General features: G+C 44.3%; 2 non-coding genes and 1 pseudogene across 2 annotated transcripts; all 3 read right to left on the reverse strand.

Annotated features, from left to right (window-relative positions):
* Positions 1 to 8,052: 8,052 nt before the first annotated feature.
* LOC117434628 (small nucleolar RNA U3) lies at positions 8,053 to 8,242 on the reverse strand (annotated as a pseudogene).
* An 11,028-nt stretch (positions 8,243 to 19,270) lies between these two features.
* LOC117964541 (small nucleolar RNA U3) lies at positions 19,271 to 19,483 on the reverse strand. The gene has a single exon (XR_004661111.1). It is a non-coding gene; the product is annotated as a small nucleolar RNA U3 (small nucleolar RNA).
* An 803-nt stretch (positions 19,484 to 20,286) lies between these two features.
* On the reverse strand, positions 20,287 to 20,500 carry LOC131702282 (small nucleolar RNA U3). Its single transcript, XR_009309432.1, has one exon. It is a non-coding gene; the product is annotated as a small nucleolar RNA U3 (small nucleolar RNA).
* Positions 20,501 to 22,872: the final 2,372 nt, after the last annotated feature.

Consider the following 22,872-nt stretch of genomic DNA (forward strand, 5'->3'; position numbering starts at 1 on the left):
CACTTTGAGGCAAATCTTGCGAACTCACTACATAGAGAAGGATGCAACAGAACTGTATCATTCACTGACCTGCGCTGTTCAAGAGCTGAAAGAGACACCAAATCAATTTCTTGTGTGTGTTATGGATTTGAGACAAAGTGCTTTTTGCTTCAGAAAAAGCCAAATGTGGACTGAGATACAATTGAGCTTGTTCAAAACCAGTTCCTGCAAACAGTGATGACAGGCTTGCATGATGACAACATCAGAGCAGATCTCAAACCATACTTGCAAGACTCAAACGTAGATGATGAGACCCTACTGGAGAAAATGAATATGGTGTACAGCATGGAGAAAGAGAGAAAACAGAAACTGACAAATATTGTAAAGCACCACGAGAAAACACTTGGATGAACAAACTTGATTCTGGAATCAAAGAAATCTGTGAAGCACTACACAACCTGACTAATCAAGTTGCATCTCTCGCCCAGATTTCAAGAAAACAAGCTGTAAATGACACAGGCCAGCCATTGCAGAACCAGAGAGGGACGGTCCAACCAACTGGAGGAAGGTGCTGCTTTTGATGTGAACAAGTAAATCTTGAAGGCAGGTGTGAGCACTGTTACAAGTGTGGCAGCAGCGACCACTGGGCTGTAGGCTGCCGAAGTAAGAGGGAAGCAGTGACGACAGTGCAACAAGTTACTAGTGCTGAAGTGACAGTTGAAACAGATGAAGGTCTGTACTGTACCAATAGCTCTCTTTCAAGGAAGCAGAAGAAGACAGCAAAGCTGGTGAGGCAAATATGTTTAGTACAATGCTCATTAGGAGGAAATACTACATTGGTGTTTGTAGGTCGGTGGATCACAGGTATCAATAGTGGGGCTTGATTAGAAAAACAAATACTTACCAGAAACTGAAATGAGACCTGTTGATGAGTTGCTGGAAGGAGAAACCAAGCTAAAACTGACAGCTGCCAATGGTACAACCGTTCCATATGAAGGCTGGATAGAAGTTGACTTCAGTCTACCCACCAGCAGATGATAGACTCCTAGTTCCATTCCTCGTAAGTACCAGCTCACTGGAAAGGCAAATTCTGGGATTCAATGTAATTGAACAATTGGTGCTGAGCGGTCTATCAACAGACAAAGGAGCATCACTCACGCAGTGTGTGCAAAGCTTGAGCTCAGCTTTAGAAGTGGGGACTAAGAAAGCCAGAACTCTTCTCGGTTAGCTGAAGAAACAAGAGGGCACATCTAATTCCTTACTAGTGAGACTGGGCCGACAAGACATTGTTATTCCTAAATGTAAAATTGTAGATGTGAAATGTGGGAGATTGAACAAGGCCTTCCAATTGAACAATCAAATGGTGCTTGAACCCAATGAAGAAACTCCCTGGCCTCAAGGTTTACAAGTCAAAGAACAACTTATCCAACTCTCAACAGAAAACCACTTGTGTGTGGTAGTGACCATAGAAAATACAACAGATGAGGACATCACTCTCCAAAATAGGATTGTGTTAGGTCAAAATAGGATAGTGTTAGGTCGATTACACGCTATTGCTTTAGCCTATCCAGTAGAAGTCACCCCACCTGTTCAAAAACAAATGCCACCCCAGTCAAAGCCAATCGCATTCACTCAAGCTGAAGAGGAGCACTGCAGTGAAGAGCCAAAAGAGCTGTGGGACCCGCCAGTAGACCTCAGTCATCTTTCAGCAGCACAACAGCAGACTGTCGGAGAAATGTTGAGTAAAGAGTGCAAGGCCTTTGCTAAAGATGATTGGGACACTGGATGCATTCCGGACCTGAACATGGAGATTACACTTAAAGACAACATCCCTGTAAAAAAACAAACATACAACGCCATTCCGAGACCTCTGTACCAGGAAGTTAAGAATTACATCTAAGGACCTGTTCAATCGAGGGTGGATTCAGAAGTCATGCTCCTCCTGTGTGAGAAAGAAGGATGGTGGACTTCGTCTATGCGTAGACTACAGGCAGCTCAACCAGAAAACACTTCCTGATCGTCATCCAATTCCTAGAATCCAAGAAATTCTTAAACTTGGGTGGAAATTCATGGTTTACTGTGCTTGATCAGGGCAAAGCATATCACCAGGGTTTCATCAAAGAGGAAAGCAGAGTGTGTACAGCTTTCATTACGCCATGGGGTCTGTATGAATGGGTCCGCATTCCATTTGGACTGACCAATGCACCGGTGGCTTTTCAACGTTGCATGGAAGAATGCCTTGGAGACCTGAGAGACAATGTGTGTGTATCATATTTAGATGACATCCTAGCTTTCAGCAGTGATTTTGAAAGCCACATAGAAAATGTTTGTAAAGTTCTAAGGAGACAACAGCAATGTGGAATAAAATTAAGACCTACAAAATGTGACTTCTTCAAGAGAGGTTTGCTACGTGGGACATGTCGTTTCTGAACATGGATTCAGCATGAACCCAAAAGATATTGCCGCAGTCCAAGCACTGAAAACTGAAAAGCCTGCAACACTAAGAGAAGTAAGAAAACTGATTGGCTTCCTGAGCTATTATAGAGGGTACATACCAGATTTCTCCAGACTTGCCAAGCCGATCTATGAACTTTCAATTCCCAGAAGGGGAGGGGTAAGGAGGAAGAATTCAAAAGGGAGAACAGAGGGCAAGTGGTCATTCCAGCCACCACCATCCCAAACAGTAGAATGGACTGAGAGGCATCAGGACATACTAGAGAGGTTAGTGGAAGCCCTGACAAGTCCACCAGTGATGGCATACCCGGATTGTGAAAAAAACGTTTGCGAATGCATGTTGATGCTTCAGGAGGTCTGGGAGTAGTCCTGTATCAGAGGCAGGAGGGTGTACTGAGAGTTATTGCCTATGGATCCCGAACCTTGACTCCTGCAGAAAAAAATTATAGACTTCACTCAGGAAAGCTGGAATTCCTAGCTTTAAAATGGGCCATCACAAAGCGTTTCCGTGACTACCTCTTCTATGCTCCTCACTTTACATTATATAGTGACAACAATCCGTTGACCTATATAATGAAGACAGCCAAGCTAAACGCTACAGGCCATCGGTGGGTGGCAGGACTTGCAGATTATCGATTTTACTTTGAAGTACCGTCCGGGATCTGCCAATAGAGATGCCGACTTCTTATCAAGGAGGCCCACAAAGATCGAAGATCTGATGACTGAATGTACACTGGAGTGCCAGCCTGATACTCGAGCTGCAATAGAAGATGCTCAGGAAAGAGGTGGTATTGACTGGATCTCCATTGTGTCATGTGATGTGGCCACTTTGGCAGAAACTGTATGGGAATGTGAGACTACAGCCCAACTACAGACGACTGAGGACATCAGAGATGCGCAGAAAGAGGACCCAGTTATCAGTAGAGTGGTAGCTCTAAAGCTGCAGAACAATGTCCTGAAAAATAAAGAAAGGCAAAAAGAACCTGCATCAGTAAGACATCTACTGAGAGAGTGGCCTCGCTTACAAGTGGACAAGAATGGAATACTTTGCCGCAAAACAGTAACAAAACTTCAAATGGTCATGCCAGAGAAGTATAAGATGGTAGTCTTCAAGCAACTTCATGAGGAGATGGGGCACTTGGGAGCTGACAGGATGCTTGCTTTAGCCAGAGATCGTTACTATTGGCCGAAAATGAGAGAAGAAATCGAGCACTACATAACTAAAGTGTGTAGATGTCTAAAACAAAAGAAACCAAATCGAACAACAAGAACTCCGCTACAAAGTATTGTAACCACTGCACCGTTCGAGATGATCTCCATTGATTACCTGCACTTAGAAAGAAGCAAAGGTGGATATGAATATATTCTAGTCATTGTAGATCATTTTACAAAGTTTGCTCAGGCCTATGCAACATCAAACAAGTCTGGAAAGACTGCAGCACAGAAAATATTCAATGATTTCATCCTGAGATTTGGATTCCCATCGAAGATCCATCACGACCAGGGAAGGGAGTTTGAAAATGAGCTCTTCAGGAAACTGCAAGAATACAGTGGGATACTTAACTCAAGGACAAGTCCCTATCATCCTCAAACGATCCCTGCAGAACGTTTTAACCGGACATTACTGAGCATGTTGCGGACACTGGAAGAAGTCCAGAAGTCGAACTGGAAGGATTACCTCAATAAAGTGGTCCATGCCTATAATTCTACTGTCCACGAGGCAACTGGATTTTCCCCGTTCTTTCTGCTCTTTGGCCGAGAACCAAAGCTACCAATTGACCTGATTTTTCTGAGAGAACAAGAAATGGAAAAGCAGTCCCATGAAAGTTATGCAGAAAAGTGGAAAACAGCTATGCAGGAAGCCTATGAGATTGTGTCTAAAAACTTTAAAAAATCTGCAGCACGTGGAAACAAGTATTACAATTAGCGAGCTTGGAGTTCAGATCTGGAACCAGGAGATCACGCGCTGGTAAGAAATTTGTCCGAGAGAGGAGGACCTGGGAAGTTACATGCTCACTGGGAAGATAAGATACATGCAGTGAAAAAAAGAGGGACAGACAGCCCAGTGTATGAGGTTGAGCCATTAGAAGGAAGTGGGCGAATAAGAGTTCTGCACAGAAACTTGCTAATGCCCTGTCCATATCTTGTAGATGGTCAAATCAGTACTAACGCACAGCCAAAACAACAACCCCACAGTCAAAAGATAAAAACACCCTGGTGCAGAGACCACACTGTTTCAGTGAATCAGGAAAATTCTGAAAGCTCTGATGAAGAACCATATGGTTTCTTTATAACAGCACCTAGAACTGTTACAAGAGAAGAAACGAACTTGAATCCAGAAGCAGAGGAATTTGAGCCTGGAATAGAGGAAAGTACTTCTTACCCAACTAGGAAAAACCTGAAAATGCCCAGCCTGAGGATGAGGAACAGGGTATAAGCAATCACCATCTGTCAGGAGAATCTGACGGTAATGAAGAGGAAGAAGTTGACCCCAGATGCAACAGACAATCTGAGAGTGAGACACGAAAGCTGTATACTTATGATCGTTTAGGGGAACCTACCTATCGACCTGCTGACCAGAGAGTACATAGTGTGATGGAGGGACCTGCAATGCTTAGATGGAAACCTGTACTGACTGTCTGGGCTCCACCGAGATGCCACCGAAGTCTGGTCACTTCTGCATGGTAGGCCGAGGATGCTGAACGAAGGACTCGGAGACCTGTTAAATGTTTCATGTTCTTGTAAAAAAAAAAAAAAAAAAAAAAGTTAGTTAAATAACGAAAGTTGTGTGGACCATTAAGGTATTTTAAAGTACATGTTTATTTACAATGCCTGACTGACAGTGTAGTTTTGAAGTAAATGTCTAGTTACAGTCCCTAGTAACTACTGGGTTAGACTACCAGAGTATAACTGAACACAAAGGTGACACCTGTTCTTTAGTGAGTTGAAGATAGAGTACCAGTACAGTTAACGGAATTTTGATTGGTACTGTACAAGTATTTGTTATCTAAGTGAAAAGTGGCATGTACATGTTGAAAGCACAGAAAAAAGGGGAGTAAAGTGGTAGATGCCATGCCTGTCCCATCGTTTTGTTGGGTGGCCAACCAACATAACTGTAGGCTAATTTAAACTCCTGAAAAACAAGAAAAATAGGACAATTTTTACCGTTTCTTGTATTTATGCCTGAAGTATTGAGATGAAAGGTGTAAAATGTAATCTTTGTAAAAGAAAACTTGCCACACACCACACACCAGGAATCTGAAACATTACTGGTTGTACTTCATATCGCACCGGTTCATTTTGTCAAAGAATGTTCATTTTGGCACCATTCCAAATGCTGTGGTTTCTTTAAAGAAGAAAAGTCATGGCGTGTACGAGGATCAAACCCGCGACCTTGGCGTTATTAGCACCACCAACCACACACATGAAGCTTGTTACTAAAACCCGAGAAAAGTCCTGCGGACATTATGATTACCAAGATGTTATAAACTGAACAATAACACATTCAAAGTATTGGAAAGGCATAATTAGAGGCCTCATCTTTGAGGCAGTTTAACACTGTGAAGAAAGTGGCGAGGTGCGGGCTTGCGGTGACTTTCTCTCATTTAAAAACCCGTGATTTGAATACTAACAAGAAAAACAAGTAAAATTACCAAGCATTCGGTGGACGTTTTAGAAATACATTTACAAGAAGATTTGTCAGAAGTGGGATTCGAACCCACACCTCCATGGAGACTGCGACCTGAATGCAGCGCCTTAGACCGCTTGGCCATCCTTATTTACCCCGACGACTTTGCACAACACTGCAGTACACTGCTGAACCTCCAATGTCTGATGCTGCGGTAAATCACCTGGCGTGTGCGTGTACGTAATCTTTTTCTGTTTCTATTAAGGAGGGCGACCTGTTTCGTCGCATTCTATATGGGATCACAATGATACTCCTCTTACAGAAAGAAAATATACGGCAAACAGAGCGATCGCTTCACGGTTAGAAACAAAATCAGAACAGTCTGTTAGCAAATGAACTTCATTAAAAAAAACCACAAAGGCATTATATAAATGTTACAGAAATATTTCGTAGACAGAACATTTGTAACATCTTTGAGTACATTTCTAAACAATCTGCTAATAACAGACATAATCTCAAAGCGCTATCATTTATTTTCAGCTCTTATGAAAGACAAGTATGCTTGCGCATTATATCATAGAAAACAGGATAATCCTAGCGCTTCATTTAATCCCTCGGGTTGTACCGTATGGAGATAGAAGATCCATTTGGATTCAGATTGTAATAGTTTTTGATCGAGATTATCACCTCCTCGAGCTTGAAATATTTGTTGTATGCCGCGGTATTTAAGATCTGAAACGGAATGTTTGGCTTCTACGAAATGTCTAGCTAGTGGTGAATGGATATCTTTTCTCCCAATTGAACTTTTATGCTCGCTCATTAATGCACAATCCTAACTGTCTAGTACTTTTACCAACATTCTGTAAATGGCAAGGACAAGAAATCAAATAAATGACATGAGTTGAAGCACAGATAATCACTTGTGAGATACTGTATGTAACAGATGTCAATGGATGTATTTATTTTTTTGAATGTAATAAGATTGAGTTTTATTGTGTGATTTTTATCATTTTTACTGTTGCACTGTCCCTTTAAACCCCAGGGACACTACTGGTCTCCATTAGTAATTGCAGTGCTAATTCGTAATTCGGCCAGCTGTATAAAAAACAGGTGGGGTTAATCAGCAGGGAGCGACCGGGTTTGAGAGACTTGTGAGCTGAGAGCACGGGTCGGGGAACTACTGTTTGGTAAGGATTGTAACTTTTCAAGTGTAATACTGAGGCGCTAGAAGTTAATGGTAAACTACTACTATTCATATTGAATAGTTTGGTCCGCTCCATATTGGAGTGGTTTCAGTGAAGTATCCCCCGTGCTCTTACTAAGACGTCGGTCGCAATTGTATGGGGTTGATTACAAAAGAGTGTGCATTGTCTGTATTCTGAGTTGGTAATTTACGATCATGTGAGTTTGTATGTAATATTTGAGCGCTGCATACGAACTTCTTTTAATTGTGTTATTGTGTTTTTTAGATTTTTAGTTAGCGTCTTTATCCTAACTGTAATTGTGTATGTGTTTACAATGTATAGTTGAGAGGCCTGTTAACTGTTGATGGCACACCTGCACTTTATCCACCTGTGTATTATCTAAAATAGCCGCTATTGGAGGGTTTAAGCATTAGGCATTTTTTTGGTTGCATGAAGTTTTCTGTTTTTTTGTGAAAATCACTGATTTATTAGGTTTTTTTTTTTTTTAAAGCTGTATGGCTTGTAAAATTCTTAGTTTCAAACGCATTCACAGGCGGCACAATTACGACATGGAAAAAATCCAGTATTTGTCCAGTACACCTAGGTCTCTCGAACTTTTAAATGAGTCAGCCCTTAATAAACACTGTCCGTGTTCATTTCTGTGTATGACATTGTCTATACACAATACCTGTCATGTAAGCCTATTGGTATCAAACCGATCACAATTAATGTGATCCGTAATCAATCATCAAAAAAGCAGCAGTGCTTTGCAACTGTAGTTCGTCTTTCGTACCTTTTGGTAAGATACCCACTCAGAACGTGTCCGCTTCCTCCAGCCCCCTAAGGAACACTGGAGAAGTCATCAATAACAGCGAGCAGTTGGCCAAAAACACTCGCTGTCTCCTTCACTCTCAAAAACGAACACTCTCACTCTTCCTCGTGGATAGCGAGTCCAGACACTTTAAAAACGCATTTTGCTAACATTATATAAAGTTTATTAAATTCAAAACACATTATAATCAATCACAAAACAAAAGGAAACTAAATACAAGTCATAGTCCTTTACATGCTTGGTTACAAAACAAATCCTGACATTTCTAAATCAGTTTAGAAAAACAAATCACCAAGTGAATTAATTTTCCATTTTTTAAAGCCACAGCTTTACCCAAAGCCAACATGTCTAGCCATACATAATCTCTTATTTTTACAATTACAATTTTACAAAAAATCATTAACAGCAGTCTCAACTTAAGTTGTACACATTCCGATTTCTCACTATCCACAATGCCTCTTTTACACATTTAATAATAATCCACCCTTTTTCACTGGCATTTGTTTTAATCCCCTTCTTTGGCCCATACAGTATCAAGTTAACACACATATCTTGATCTCTAATAAATTTCTTTGACAATCTCGTCACTTTTCCAGCTTTCTTTTGCATACACACATTCAAAAAACACATGTTGGATTGTTTCTGCAGCTGTACACCCTTTTTTTTCACATTTGTCTGACTTTACCATATGCTTTTTATACAAATGTTCCTTACATGGCAACCTCCCATGCACTGATAACCATGCCAAATTTTTTTGTCTATTTTGCCTTGAATAATTTACATTTTTCCATATGGTTTCCGAGGCACTGTCATTCAAGAGCCAGACTCTGCACAGTTTTCCACTTTCTTTTTTATTAATTCTGTTGCTGACCAATTCCTTTGCATCTTCTCGCAGGTTATTTTGCATTATAAAGCTCATTGTTTGTTTTCCTGTATAAAAAAGGCATTTTATCACTATAAGGCACTGTCAGTTTCAGTAAACCCATTTTCCTCAGACTGACCAAAATAAAACCTAGCAAAGAAGCTATATTTTTTTTATTCATTTCAAATGCTGCATTAATTGTGTAACATACAAAATGCACCCATAGAACATAAATGACATTTGGAAAACCTTTTCTACCCTGGTTTCTCTGCACCATTACAGTTTCCCTTTTCACCTTTTCAAATCTCCCTCCCCAGAAAAATTGGAACAAGTGCCTAATTATTGTTCTACTCGTCACCAAGTTGGGTGGGAACACCCTTGCCACATACAATAAAATTGGCATCAATATCATTAACAATCAATAGTTTCCCTTCTAGTGTCAATTCTCAATTTCCAATATTCAATTTTTAGTTTTCTTAAAACTTCCACCCAATTCTTTATACCGTTAATTTCTCTACCAAACACCACCCCTAAAATCTTTACCCCCTCCTCCTCCACTATTAACACCCTCTCAATTTTCTCTTTTTCTTCCCACTCCCCCATACACATGGCATGGCTCTTTTCAATATTAATTTTAGAACCAGAAGCTCTCCCAAATAGCCTCATAATATCTAAAGCTTTGTGAACAGACTAGTTATCTCTACAAATCAGAGTTACATCGTCCATGTAGGCTACTAATTTCACATCTTGTTGTCCTGAACCCGGAATTATCACCCCTGTTATCTGTTTTGATTTCTTTATTTTTGCTAATACAGGTTCTAATGCAAATATGTACAACAGCGGAGGCAAAGGGCACCCCTGTCTTACTCCAGAATTTACTTGAAATGTCGGTGACAATAACCCATTAATCACCACCCTACCCCCTAACCTCTTGGAAAAGCATTTTAATCCATTTAATAAATACTGAATTAAATCCCATATATTCAAAGACTTTAAACAGATATTCTTGGTCCACCCTGTCAAATGCTTTCTCGTGATCTATATTAATAAGGCATAAAGGGAGCCCCCTCTCCTCTGCATTCCTTAAGCATTTCCATTAAATCATTTAATCTCTTCCCAGAAAACCTGATAAAATTCAATGGGAAGACCATCTAGACCTGGGGTCTTCCCCTTTCCAAATGAAAAAACCACCTGTTTCACTTCTTCCATCCTTAATTTATGAATAAGATTAATATTATCTTCCTTGCTAATTTGACACTCCAGCTTTCTCAAAAACAAATCTTGCACATCACTTTGTTTCCCTCTTTCTATACAGATCTTCATAAAACTTTTTTTGTAACATTTAAGATGTCATTAATTTCTGTTACCACTTCCCCCCCCTCTCCATCTCAAACTTTGCACAACTTTTTTTCTTCCCTAATTCACGAAAGAAACTACACATCTCACCCTTCTCTAAATGATTCACCCTAGCTCTAAAGCACACTTTCTTTTCCATCTCTCTAAATAAATCAGTGTTTGTGATTAATTTCTTTAATTCCGTCGCCAAAATCAAAGCCTTCCCCTTGTAATTTTATTAGATTTTGCACTTTTTTGAAGTTTCAAATATCTATTTTTATTCCTTTGTGCTTGTTTCCTCCCCAATGTTATAAAATAACCCTTAGTACGAGACTTTACCATCTCCCACCATTCACTTATAGAATCAAAACGCACCTTCAACTCTCTCCATTCCAAATACCTTTTCTTATACGATTTAATCAATTTTTCATCATTTAATAAATTACAGTTTTAACTTACACACCCCTCTTCCATACTTAGTTCCCCCAGTTAATTCTAGTGAAATCTTTAACATTCTATGGTCTGAAAAAAAAAAAAGATTCTAAACTAAAATTCTTCATGTTTACAAAGCTTGGAACAAAACAAAAATCTATCCTTGAACTAGTGGAACTATTAGACCACGTGTACCCTGGGTCAGAGGGATCAACATCTATTAAACCTGCATCCTTTATCAGAATTTTCAAAAGATTACCAGGTACATCTATTTTCTTTTTTCTGGTCTTCAATTAATATGCCACAATTAAAATCCCCCGCTACAAGCAATATTTTAGTAGTAATTAAAAATAACCTTAACTGTTTGTGACAGGAATGGCTGAGTGGGTGGCATCAGACCAGATGCAGGAAATACACAGACAGAGATTTGGGTTTTGGTTAAACTGAGCGCGTGATTGCGCTCAGCATTTAATACAGAAAATAAAAAGGTTTGCAACAAAACACAGGACACGGCACTTGAGCCAAAATAAACAGACAAACAAAACGGACTACACAGACAAACACGGTGAGCTTCTTTTACTACTTATTTTACTTTTACAATACCCTCCGTCTCCTAACCCGTTCTCCACTCACCGAACACCAACCCCCAGTGAGTGAAAACATGCAGCTTTTATGCAGTTGTACCGAGATTCGATTGCTAGTCAATCATTCAATTGGAATCTCGGTACAACTGCACGTGAATTAATTAAAGTGCAATTCCCCGTGCTCACATATTACTTTTTACTTGCACGTGATGTGATGTGCCATCCCCGTGCCTAAATACAAATATACAATTTACACACACGTGAAACACAGACCGCTTATATCCCGTGTACCAATGCCTATACACCAACATTTACACACAACACGTAACATATAACATACACAGGGGGGGCACTTTGCCACATATACCCCCCCTTGTGCAACGCACACATGGCCTCAATGGCCACCTCCCCCCTCAGTCCCAAAGTCCCGGAAGAGGGGGAAGCAAGTTGTTTCTGGGGGGTGGCCATGGTGGAATGTCTGGCACCCCCCAATTCTTCGTGGCTGGCAGCTCCCTCTTCCGGGGCTTCAGCCACACTATCTGCTGCCGCGAAAGTGCAGCTGGGGGAGCTGGTCTCCTGACCTCCCCCTCTTTCTTTATGGCCGGCAGCTCCCCTTCATGGAGCTCCGGCCACAGTGTAGCGACCCGAGGCAAAGCAGAGGCCCCGGCGACCCCAGGCGAAGCAGGACCCTCGACGACCTCAGACGAAGCAGGATCCCTGGCGACCCCAGGCGAAGCAGGATCCCTGGCGACCCCAGGCGACGGCAGCAGCAGCGGACCCTCGGGAGGTGGAGGCAGAGGCAGCTCCTGCTCCTGCTCCTCTCCCTCAGGTGGTGGTGGTGGAGGCAGAGGCAGCTCCTGCTCCTCTCCCTCAGGTGGTGGTGGTGGAGGCAGAGGCAGCTCCTGCTCCTCTCCCTCAGGTGGTGGAGGCAGCTCCTGCTCCTCTCCCTCAGGTGGTGGAGGCAGAGGCAGCTCCTGCTCCTCTCCCTCAGGTGGTGGAGGCAGAGGCAGCTCCTGCTCCTCTCCCTCAGGTGGTGGTGGTGGAGGCAGAGGCAGCTCCTGCTCCTCTCCCTCGGGTGGTGGTGGTGGTGGTGGAGGCAGAGGCAGCTCCTGCTCCTCTCCCTCGGGTGGTGGTGGAGGCAGAGGCAGCTCCTGCTCCTCTCCCTCGGGTGGTGGTGGTGGCGCTGCCGGCTCCTCCGACAGCGGGGGTAGGGCTGGTGGCGGGCGTCTCCGCTGGGCTCCCTTCAGCAGCAAAAACAGCGGCTGCTGTGGAGCCTGAGCTTCACGCCCTCGTCCCTCCCAAAAAAAAATAGGGGTTTGGGCCTTCAGCTCCTCCCCTCCGGACACAGGACGCACTGGCTCCTCCCCTCCGGACCTAGGACGCCCCGACTCCTCCCTCTCGGGCCATGGACGCTCGGGCTCCTCCCTCTCGGGCCGTGGACGCTCGGGCTCCTCCCGCTCGGGCTCCTCCCGCTCGGGCCGTGGACGCTCGGGCTCCTCCCGCTCGGGCCGTGGACGTTCGGGCTCCTCCCGCTCGGGCCGTGGACGCTCGGGCTCCTCCCGCTCGGGCCGTGGACGCTCGGGCTCCTCCCGCTCGGGCTCCTCCCGCTCGGGCCGTGGACGTTCGGGCTCCTCCCGCTCGGGCCGTGGACGCTCGGGCTCCTCCCGCTCGGGCCGTGGACGCTCGGGCTCCTCCCGCTTGGGCCGTGGACGCTCGGGCTCCTCCCGCTTGGGCTGTGGACGCTCAGGCTCCTCCCGCTCAGGCATAGGACGTGGCAGCAAGGGCTCCTCTTCTTCATCCTGCATGGGGCATAGGGCCAACGTGTGCCCATATGCCCCACAGCCAGGGCACCACTCCCCCCATCCCAGTCTTTGGGCCATTGCCTGTAGGGTCCTGTGGACGGAGCAGGGTATGGTGGTGTGGCTAGTTTGGCCACAGTCGAAACACCACAGCCCTGCTTCCGCCTTTCTCCCTTTGCCCTCCTGTGCTCTTCTCCAGCCTCTTCTCCCCATTTCTTCTCCTTATGTTTTTTTTTTGTTTTTGTTTTTTTTTCCAAAAAAAAACTGCGGTTCCCGCTCTGGCCTGAGCCCTGGAGGCGCTGTCGTCCCGGTTCTGACACCACGTGTGACAGGAATGGCTGAGTGGGTGGCGTCAGACCAGATGCAGGAAATACACAGACAGAGATTTGGGTTTTGGTTAAACTGAGCGCGTGATTGCGCTCAGCATTTAATACAGAAAATAAAAAGGTTTGCAACAAAACACAGGACACGGCACTTGAGCCAAAATAAACAGACAAACAAAACGGACTACACAGACAAACACGGTGAGCTTCTTTTACTACTTATTTTACTTTTACAATACCCTCCGTCTCCTAACCCGTTCTCCACTCACCGAACACCAACCCCCAGTGAGTGAAAACATGCAGCCTTTATGCAGTTGTACCGAGATTCGATTCCTAGTCAATCATTCAATTGGAATCTCGGTACAACTGCACGTGAATTAATTAAAGTGCAATTCCCCGTGCTCACATATTACTTTTTACTTGCACGTGATGTGATGTGCCATCCCCGTGCCTAAATACAAATATACAATTTACACACACGTGAAACACAGACCGCTTATATCCCGTGTACCAATGCCTATACACCAACATTTACACACAACACGTAACATATAACATACACAGGGGGGGCACTTTGCCACATATACCCCCCCTTGTGCAACGCACACATGGCCTCAATGGCCACCTCCCCCCTCAGTCCCAAAGTCCCGGAAGAGGGGGAAGCAAGTTGTTTCTGGGGGGTGGCCATGGTGGAATGTCTGGCACCCCCCAATTCTTCGTGGCTGGCAGCTCCCTCTTCCGGGGCTTCAGCCACACTATCTGCTGCCGCGAAAGTGCAGCTGGGGGAGCTGGTCTCCTGACCTCCCCCTCTTTCTTTATGGCCGGCAGCTCCCCTTCATGGAGCTCCGGCCACAGTGTAGCGACCCGAGGCAAAGCAGAGGCCCCGGCGACCCCAGGCGAAGCAGGACCCTCGACGACCTCAGACGAAGCAGGATCCCTGGCGACCCCAGGCGAAGCAGGATCCCTGGCGACCCCAGGCGACGGCAGCAGCAGCGGACCCTCGGGAGGTGGAGGCAGAGGCAGCTCCTGCTCCTGCTCCTCTCCCTCAGGTGGTGGTGGTGGAGGCAGAGGCAGCTCCTGCTCCTCTCCCTCAGGTGGTGGTGGTGGAGGCAGAGGCAGCTCCTGCTCCTCTCCCTCAGGTGGTGGAGGCAGCTCCTGCTCCTCTCCCTCAGGTGGTGGAGGCAGAGGCAGCTCCTGCTCCTCTCCCTCAGGTGGTGGAGGCAGAGGCAGCTCCTGCTCCTCTCCCTCAGGTGGTGGTGGTGGAGGCAGAGGCAGCTCCTGCTCCTCTCCCTCGGGTGGTGGTGGTGGTGGTGGAGGCAGAGGCAGCTCCTGCTCCTCTCCCTCGGGTGGTGGTGGAGGCAGAGGCAGCTCCTGCTCCTCTCCCTCGGGTGGTGGTGGTGGCGCTGCCGGCTCCTCCGACAGCGGGGGTAGGGCTGGTGGCGGGCGTCTCCGCTGGGCTCCCTTCAGCAGCAAAAACAGCGGCTGCTGTGGAGCCTGAGCTTCACGCCCTCGTCCCTCCCAAAAAAAAATAGGGGTTTGGGCCTTCAGCTCCTCCCCTCCGGACACAGGACGCACTGGCTCCTCCCCTCCGGACCTAGGACGCCCCGACTCCTCCCTCTCGGGCCATGGACGCTCGGGCTCCTCCCTCTCGGGCCGTGGACGCTCGGGCTCCTCCCGCTCGGGCTCCTCCCGCTCGGGCCGTGGACGCTCGGGCTCCTCCCGCTCAGGCCGTGGACGTTCGGGCTCCTCCCGCTCGGGCCGTGGACGCTCGGGCTCCTCCCGCTCGGGCCGTGGACGCTCGGGCTCCTCCCGCTCGGGCTCCTCCCGCTCGGGCTCCTCCCGCTCGGGCCGTGGACGCTCGGGCTCCTCCCGCTCGGGCCGTGGACGTTCGGGCTCCTCCCGCTCGGGCCGTGGACGCTCGGGCTCCTCCCGCTCGGGCCGTGGACGCTCGGGCTCCTCCCGCTTGGGCCGTGGACGCTCGGGCTCCTCCCGCTTGGGCTGTGGACGCTCAGGCTCCTCCCGCTCAGGCATAGGACGTGGCAGCAAGGGCTCCTCTTCTTCATCCTGCATGGGGCATAGGGCCAACGTGTGCCCATATGCCCCACAGCCAGGGCACCACTCCCCCCATCCCAGTCTTTGGGCCATTGCCTGTAGGGTCCTGTGGACGGAGCAGGGTATGGTGGTGTGGCTAGTTTGGCCACAGTCGAAACACCACAGCCCTGCTTCCGCCTTTCTCCCTTTGCCCTCCTGTGCTCTTCTCCAGCCTCTTCTCCCCATTTCTTCTCCTTATGTTTTTTTTTTGTTTTTGTTTTTTTTTCCAAAAAAAAACTGCGGTTCCCGCTCTGGCCTGAGCCCTGGAGGCGCTGTCGTCCCGGTTCTGACACCACGTGTGACAGGAATGGCTGAGTGGGTGGCGTCAGACCAGATGCAGGAAATACACAGACAGAGATTTGGGTTTTGGTTAAACTGAGCGCGTGATTGCGCTCAGCATTTAATACAGAAAATAAAAAGGTTTGCAACAAAACACAGGACACGGCACTTGAGCCAAAATAAACAGACAAACAAAACGGACTACACAGACAAACACGGTGAGCTTCTTTTACTACTTATTTTACTTTTACAATACCCTCCGTCTCCTAACCCGTTCTCCACTCACCGAACACCAACCCCCAGTGAGTGAAAACATGCAGCCTTTATGCAGTTGTACCGAGATTCGATTCCTAGTCAATCATTCAATTGGAATCTCGGTACAACTGCACGTGAATTAAAGTGCAATTCCCCGTGCTCACATATTACTTTTTACTTGCACGTGATGTGATGTGCCATCCCCGTGCCTAAATACAAATATACAATTTACACACACGTGAAACACAGACCGCTTATATCCGGTGTACCAATGCCTATACACCAACATTTACACACAACACGTAACATATAACATACACAGGGGGGGCACTTTGCCACACTGTTCAAACAATTTAACTCTCAACCCTCGACTGAGACCCGTATACATTTATTAGCCACAATTCTGTGTCTCTATTTAATATCTACAACTAATAAACGTCCCGGGAATACTTTGTATTTCCACTACCATAATATTTGGGTTTTTAAATAAAAAACCAAGCCCTGCAGCTCTCTCTGTATTTGACCCAGACCACACAGATTCTCCCACGTTCCATTCCTGTTTTAAGCTTATAATAACAATCTGAGTACGGGATCCCACACTCTTGCAAACAAATCTGTCTCAATTGATTTTAAACAACCAAATACACTTTTGCGTTTGTTCGAACCCTGAAACCCTCTAACATTTACTGAAACAATATTGAGCAACGTGACTAATGTCAACAAAAAGGGAAAAAAATCTATAAACCCTTCTTTCCCCTCATTTTTATACTTCAGACTTATCCTTTCTATTTCCTTTTTTCTTTAGCCTCCCCTCCTCCCATTTACCTTCTGTGACACCCTCCGCCTCCACCTTATCAGTGTCCACACCAGCAATGCTCTCCCCAGTGTTTCCGTCATCTGATTGTTGCTCCTCTTCTGCCGGTGTTTTGTCCTCTGCCGGCGTTAGAACAGCCGAAGCAGCAACAAAAGACGCAACGTCATTTTCCTGCAAAAAGGCTACCCCTTCGAAGTCATATCTGACTACGTCGTGCCCCCTACTGGAAGAAGCAGGGCTATCAACGTAATCTCCACTCTCCTCCATTGTCTCTGACTCAGGTGTACAGCCTGAGCTTAATTCTGCTGTCTGAGAAGCAGATCCCCCCCCCCCCCCCCACCCGACTTTTTTTTTTTTTTTATATCAAACCCCTCGTCTTCTTCAGGCTTACGTTTCACGGGTCGCTTCCTTTAATCTGCAACCCCCTCCTCCTCAAACTCACTAGAGCTCGACGACGAAGAACCTTCCTCCAAGCTCTCCTCTTCGTTACCAAACTGCGCCTCTTTGTTACCCTGGCTCTCCGCTTCTGCCTCTTTCTCCACCACCGCAAGTCCCGTCGCTTACTGACCCTCTGCTCCTGCCTCCTCCTCCGCCACCGTTGGCCTCGGCGCTCGCTGCATTTTCACAACATTAGTGAACAAGTCCGGGCACATTTTAAAAACATTACCACCTTTGTCGCTCAAGTTGCATTTCTTTTCTTCAGTGCACAAAGAGCTGATATGAGCCCCACCGCAGTTCTTGCATTTCACAACCTTGCACGCAACTGCTAAGTGTCCCCACCCCCCACATTTGCTGCACAGCTTTGGCATTCCACAGTACATAACAAAACCCTGAGTAGTCCCCAGAGAAAAGTTACTTGGCAAATGTCTCGCACCATTAATCCCATTCGGGTGTTCGTGGAGTTGAATGAGCCATTGTCTAGCTCCGTTCCACACACCGTCAGCGTCCTTTACTTTTCTGCTAGACTTAACTTTACAATGTCTACGTAGCCAGGTTTCAATATCATAGTCGTTTTACAACCTCACTATAAAACTGAATTGTAATGACTTTCATTTCTCTGTCCGACCAAAGGTTCAACTGAAAACTGACTTGGTGGTGCGTCTTTTTTCTTCATATTATACACTTCCAAACATTTTTCCATTGCTCCATTACTCACAAAGCTTACGTTGAAGCTCACAGCAATTCCTGGACGCTTGATCAGACAGTTCAAATTCTCCGGTTTCACTTCCAACAGCCGCTGCAGGATCTGTCTACTGAAATCCAATCTTGACAAAGACACTTCTTTCTTGTCGCTCCAGTTGAAACTAAGCACGTTAAATCTGCGCACACTTGCTGTCGCCGCCCTCCTTCCAGCTCCCGATGTTAGTCTCTCCAAAACCCACTCGGAAGCCAAATGTTTCCCTCGAACACACACTTCAAGAACCACTACAGAAATGATCCCTGAAAGTATTGTTTTATGGGCAAGTGGCCGACCGTCTCCCTCCAACTCCTGAGTGGCACCGGTAGCTGTGCCGGTGACAAATAAACAGGAGCACTTTCATATAATGCAATTGCTGTAGACCAGTGAGGTGTTGCAATAACATTTCAAACTCATTCCAGACTGCAGGGCGTTAAAAGCTTAATTGGGTTCAGGTTTCTCGTATGATTTAGAAAGTACGAGCCAGTTGCCTCATTTGCATTGCCTGCCTTCCTCCTTTGCACTGTGACGTCTATCAAATGTGTGCTTAAAATCTGAATACGATTCCCATTTGAATCATAAATATTTGGTTTCCATTTTAGCTATATGCATACACACTGTTCTGTTGAGCTCCCAGGGTGTTATCTAATTAAACACCATAATCGGTTAGCACGTTCGGCAGTTAACCGAAATGTTGTTTCAGATCTGAAACGGAATGTTTGGCATCTACAAAATGTCTAGCTAGTGTTGAATGGATATCTTTTCTCCTAATTGAACTTTTATGCTCGCTCATCAATGCGCAATCGTTACTGTCTAGTAGTTTTACCAACATATTGCAAATGGCAAGGACAACAAACCAAATAAATGACATGCGTTGAAGCACAGGTCATCACTTGTAAGACACTGTACTCTTTTTTTTTTTTTTTTTTCGTTGTATGGCTTGTAAAACGCAATCACAGGCGGCACAATTATGACATGGAAAAATATCCAGTAGATTTGTCCAGTACACCTAGATCTCTCGAACATGTAAATGAGTCGGCCCTTAATAAACACTGTCAGTGTTCATTTCTGTGTATATGACATTGTCTATACACAATACCTGTTATGTAAGCCTATTGGTATCAAAGCGATCACAATTAATGCGATCCGTGTTTTCAGTCAGATTGATAGTTTTAATCAATCATCGAAAAAGCAGCAGTGCTTTGCAACTGTAGTTCGTCTTTCTTACCTTTTGGTAAGATACCCACTCAGAACGTGTCCGCTTCCTCCAGCCCCCTAAAGAACACTGGAGCGGTCATCAATAACAGCGAGCAGTTGGCCAAAAACAACACTCGCTGTCTCCTTCACGCTCAAACGAACACTCTCACTCTTCCTCGTGGATAGCGAGTCCAAACACTTTAGAAATGCATTTCGCTAGCAAATCACTATAGAAATGATCCCTGAAAGTATTGTTTTATGGGCAAGTGGAACATAATTGAGTACATTTCTAAACAATCCGCCAGTAACAGACATTATCTCAAAGCGCTATCATGTATTTTCAGCTCTTATGAAAAACAAGTATGCTTTTGCATTATATCACAGAAAACATGACAATCCTAGCTCTTCATTTAATCTCTCGGGTTCTTCCGTATGGAGATAGAAGATCCATTTGGATTCACATTGTAATAGTTTTTGATCGAGATTATCACCTCCTGGAGCTTGAAATATTTTTTGTATGCCATGGTATTTCACATCTGAAACTATGTTTGGCATCTACAAAATGTCTAGCTAGTGTTGAATGGATATCTTTTCTCCTAATTGAACTTTTATGCTCGCTCATTAATGCGCAATCGTAACTGTCTAGTACTTTTACCAACATGCTGTAAATAGCAAGGACAAGAAATCAAATAAATGACATGAGTTGAAGCACAGGTCATCACTTGTGAGATACGGTATTTTTTTTTTTTTTCTTCGTTCTACGGCTTGTAAAATTCTTAGTTTCAGACGCATTATCACAGGCGGCACAATTACGACATGGAAAAAAAAATCCAGTAGATTTGTCCAGTACACCTAGATCTCTCGAACATTTAAATGAGTCAGCCCTTCATAAACACTGTCTGTGTTCATTTCTGTGTATATGACATTGTCGATACACAATACCTGCCATGTAAGCCTATTGGTGTCAAACCGATCACAATTAATGTGATCCGTAATCAGTCATCAAAAAAGCAGCAGTGCTTTGCAACTGTAGTTCGTCTTTCTTACCTTTTGGTAAGATACCCACTCAGAACGTGTCCGCTTCCTCCAGCCCCCTAAGGAACACTGGAGCGGTCATCAATAACAGCGAGCAGTTGGCCAAAAACAACAATCGCTGTCTCCTTCACTCTCAAAAACAAACACTCTCACTCTTCCTCGTGGATAGCGAGTCCAAACACTTTAAAAACGAATTCACTAGCTTTTTATATAAATGTTTATTATAAAAATTCAAAACAAATCAAAATACATTCATAACATCAAAAACAAAAAGAAAGAAACATTACAAAAACAACTCACGCAGTGTTCTCATTTTCCATTTTTGCCCAAAGCCTTTGTCTATCCACACATAATCTCTAATCCTAGAAATCACAATTTTACAGAAATCATTTACGTTTTGTTTTATTTTTAAACACTCAGATTTCTAATACTCCAAAGTGCCTCTTTTACACTCTTAATTATCAGCCATCCTTTTTCCCTGTCATTTGATTTAATCCCTTTTCTCGGCCCATACAATTTTAAATTGACACATAAATCTTGGTTTTTAATAAATTTCCATGTCCAATTATTTACCCTTTCCCAACATTTCCTCGCATACTCACATTCATAAAACACATGTTGTATTGTTTCTTCTGCCCCACTCTCTCCTCTAACACATGCATTCGACCTCGACACCTGTCTTCTATAGAGCAGCTCTTTACAAGGCAGCCTTGCATGTCCTGTTAACCATGCTATGTCCTTTTGTTTATTACTTAATCTAAAATAATTTACATTGTTCCATACCATTTCTGAGTCTTTGTCACTCAGTAAGCCTATTCTACTTAATTTTCCACTTGCCTCCTTCTTTTTAATCAATTTCTTTGCTGACCACTCGGCTTCCATCGCTTTACACACATTATTTTGTATAATAAAATTCATGGCCTTCCTGTACACAAGGCATATCCTGACTGTGACACAGTATTTGTTAATTTCACTATACCCATTCTCCTCAAACTGTCCAAAATAAAACCTAGCAAAAAAACTATTTTTTTATTCATTTCAATAATTGACTTCAACATATGACACACAATGGACCCTTAGAAAATAAATGACTTTTGGAAAGCCCTTACCACCCTGACTTCCTTGTAAGATTACTGTTTCTCTCTTGACTTTCTCAAATTCCCTTCCCCCAAAAAACCGAAACAATTGTCTATTTATTGTTCTACCTGATGCAACATCAGGTGGGAACACCCTTGCTACATACAGCAGCATTGGCATCAGTACCATTTTTATAATTAATAGTTTTCCCTCTAGCGATAGCCTTCTTAACTTCCAATAATCCATTTCTCTTTACCCTCCCTAAGACTTCCACCCAGTTCCTACTCCCATTAATATGTTTATCAAATACAACACCCAAAATTGTTATACTCTCCTCTTCCACTATTAACTCCTTCTTGATCCTCTCCTTTTCTTTCCATTCTCCCATACACAGAGCATGACTTTACTACGTTGATTTTTTAACCAGAAGCTGTTTCAAATAATTTCATTTTATCCAAGGCTTTGTGAACCTGAAAGTCATCTCTGCAGATAAACAAACAATATATCATCCATGTAAGCCAATAACTTCACTTCTTGTTGTCCTGACCCTGGAATAATCACCTACGTTATCTGCTTTGTTTTCCTTATTTTTGCTAGCACGGGTTCTAAAGAAAAAATGTATAACAAGGGTGATAGAGGGCACCCTTGCCTTATACCTGAATTAATTTTAAACGACGGTGACAATAACCCATTTACCACCACCCTGGCATTTACGTCCCGAAACAGCATTTTAATCCAATCAATGAAAATTGGATCAAACCCCATATGCACAAAGACTTTATAGAGATATTCATGATCTACCCTATCATAAGCTTTCTCCTGATCAATATTAATTAGACACAAAGTGTGTCCTCTCTCTTTTGCATATAGACATGCATCTCTTATTAGAACCAAATTATCCACCACAGTTCTCCTTGGCACACCACAAACCTGATCCGGACAGATTAATCTTCCGGTTACTTCTTGTAGTCTAATCATTAATATTTTGGATAAAATTTTATAATCACAATTAAGCAATGTAATTGGCCTCCAGTTCTTCAGATCATTGATATCCCCTTTATTTTTAAACAAAATGGTTATCAAACCTTCCCTCATAGATCTCCCCAAACCTTTAACTTTAAAACATTCATTAAGCACTTTGTCACGGGTGACCCTGAACCAGTTATTATGTGTAGTAAGAAAGTGGATTCCTTTGCATGGAGAATTTCAGTGGCTAGAGTTCACGGCTCCTTGATTGATTCAGATTCAGTTGTATTAAGTCTGCCCACTAATAATGTAGAGCAAAATAGGTATTGTGGTGTTTGCAGAGCCGACCCGAGCTGAACCCAAGACAGAAGTGGAGTCCTGCTGGGAACGAGCTGAAACATTGGACATGGACTGGATGACTTAAAAATGAAATGTATTAATGAGATGATATGTGTTGTAACCATTTGTAATGTTTGAATAATCTTTAGTCTGTAACGAATACTGTAAAGTGCTCTCTCTCTGTAAGACCGTACAACAGAATCTGGTACAACTTGATACACTGGCCGGCC

Source organism: Acipenser ruthenus, chromosome 29, assembly GCF_902713425.1.
Source record: "Acipenser ruthenus chromosome 29, fAciRut3.2 maternal haplotype, whole genome shotgun sequence".
Taxonomy (NCBI): domain Eukaryota; kingdom Metazoa; phylum Chordata; class Actinopteri; order Acipenseriformes; family Acipenseridae; genus Acipenser; species Acipenser ruthenus.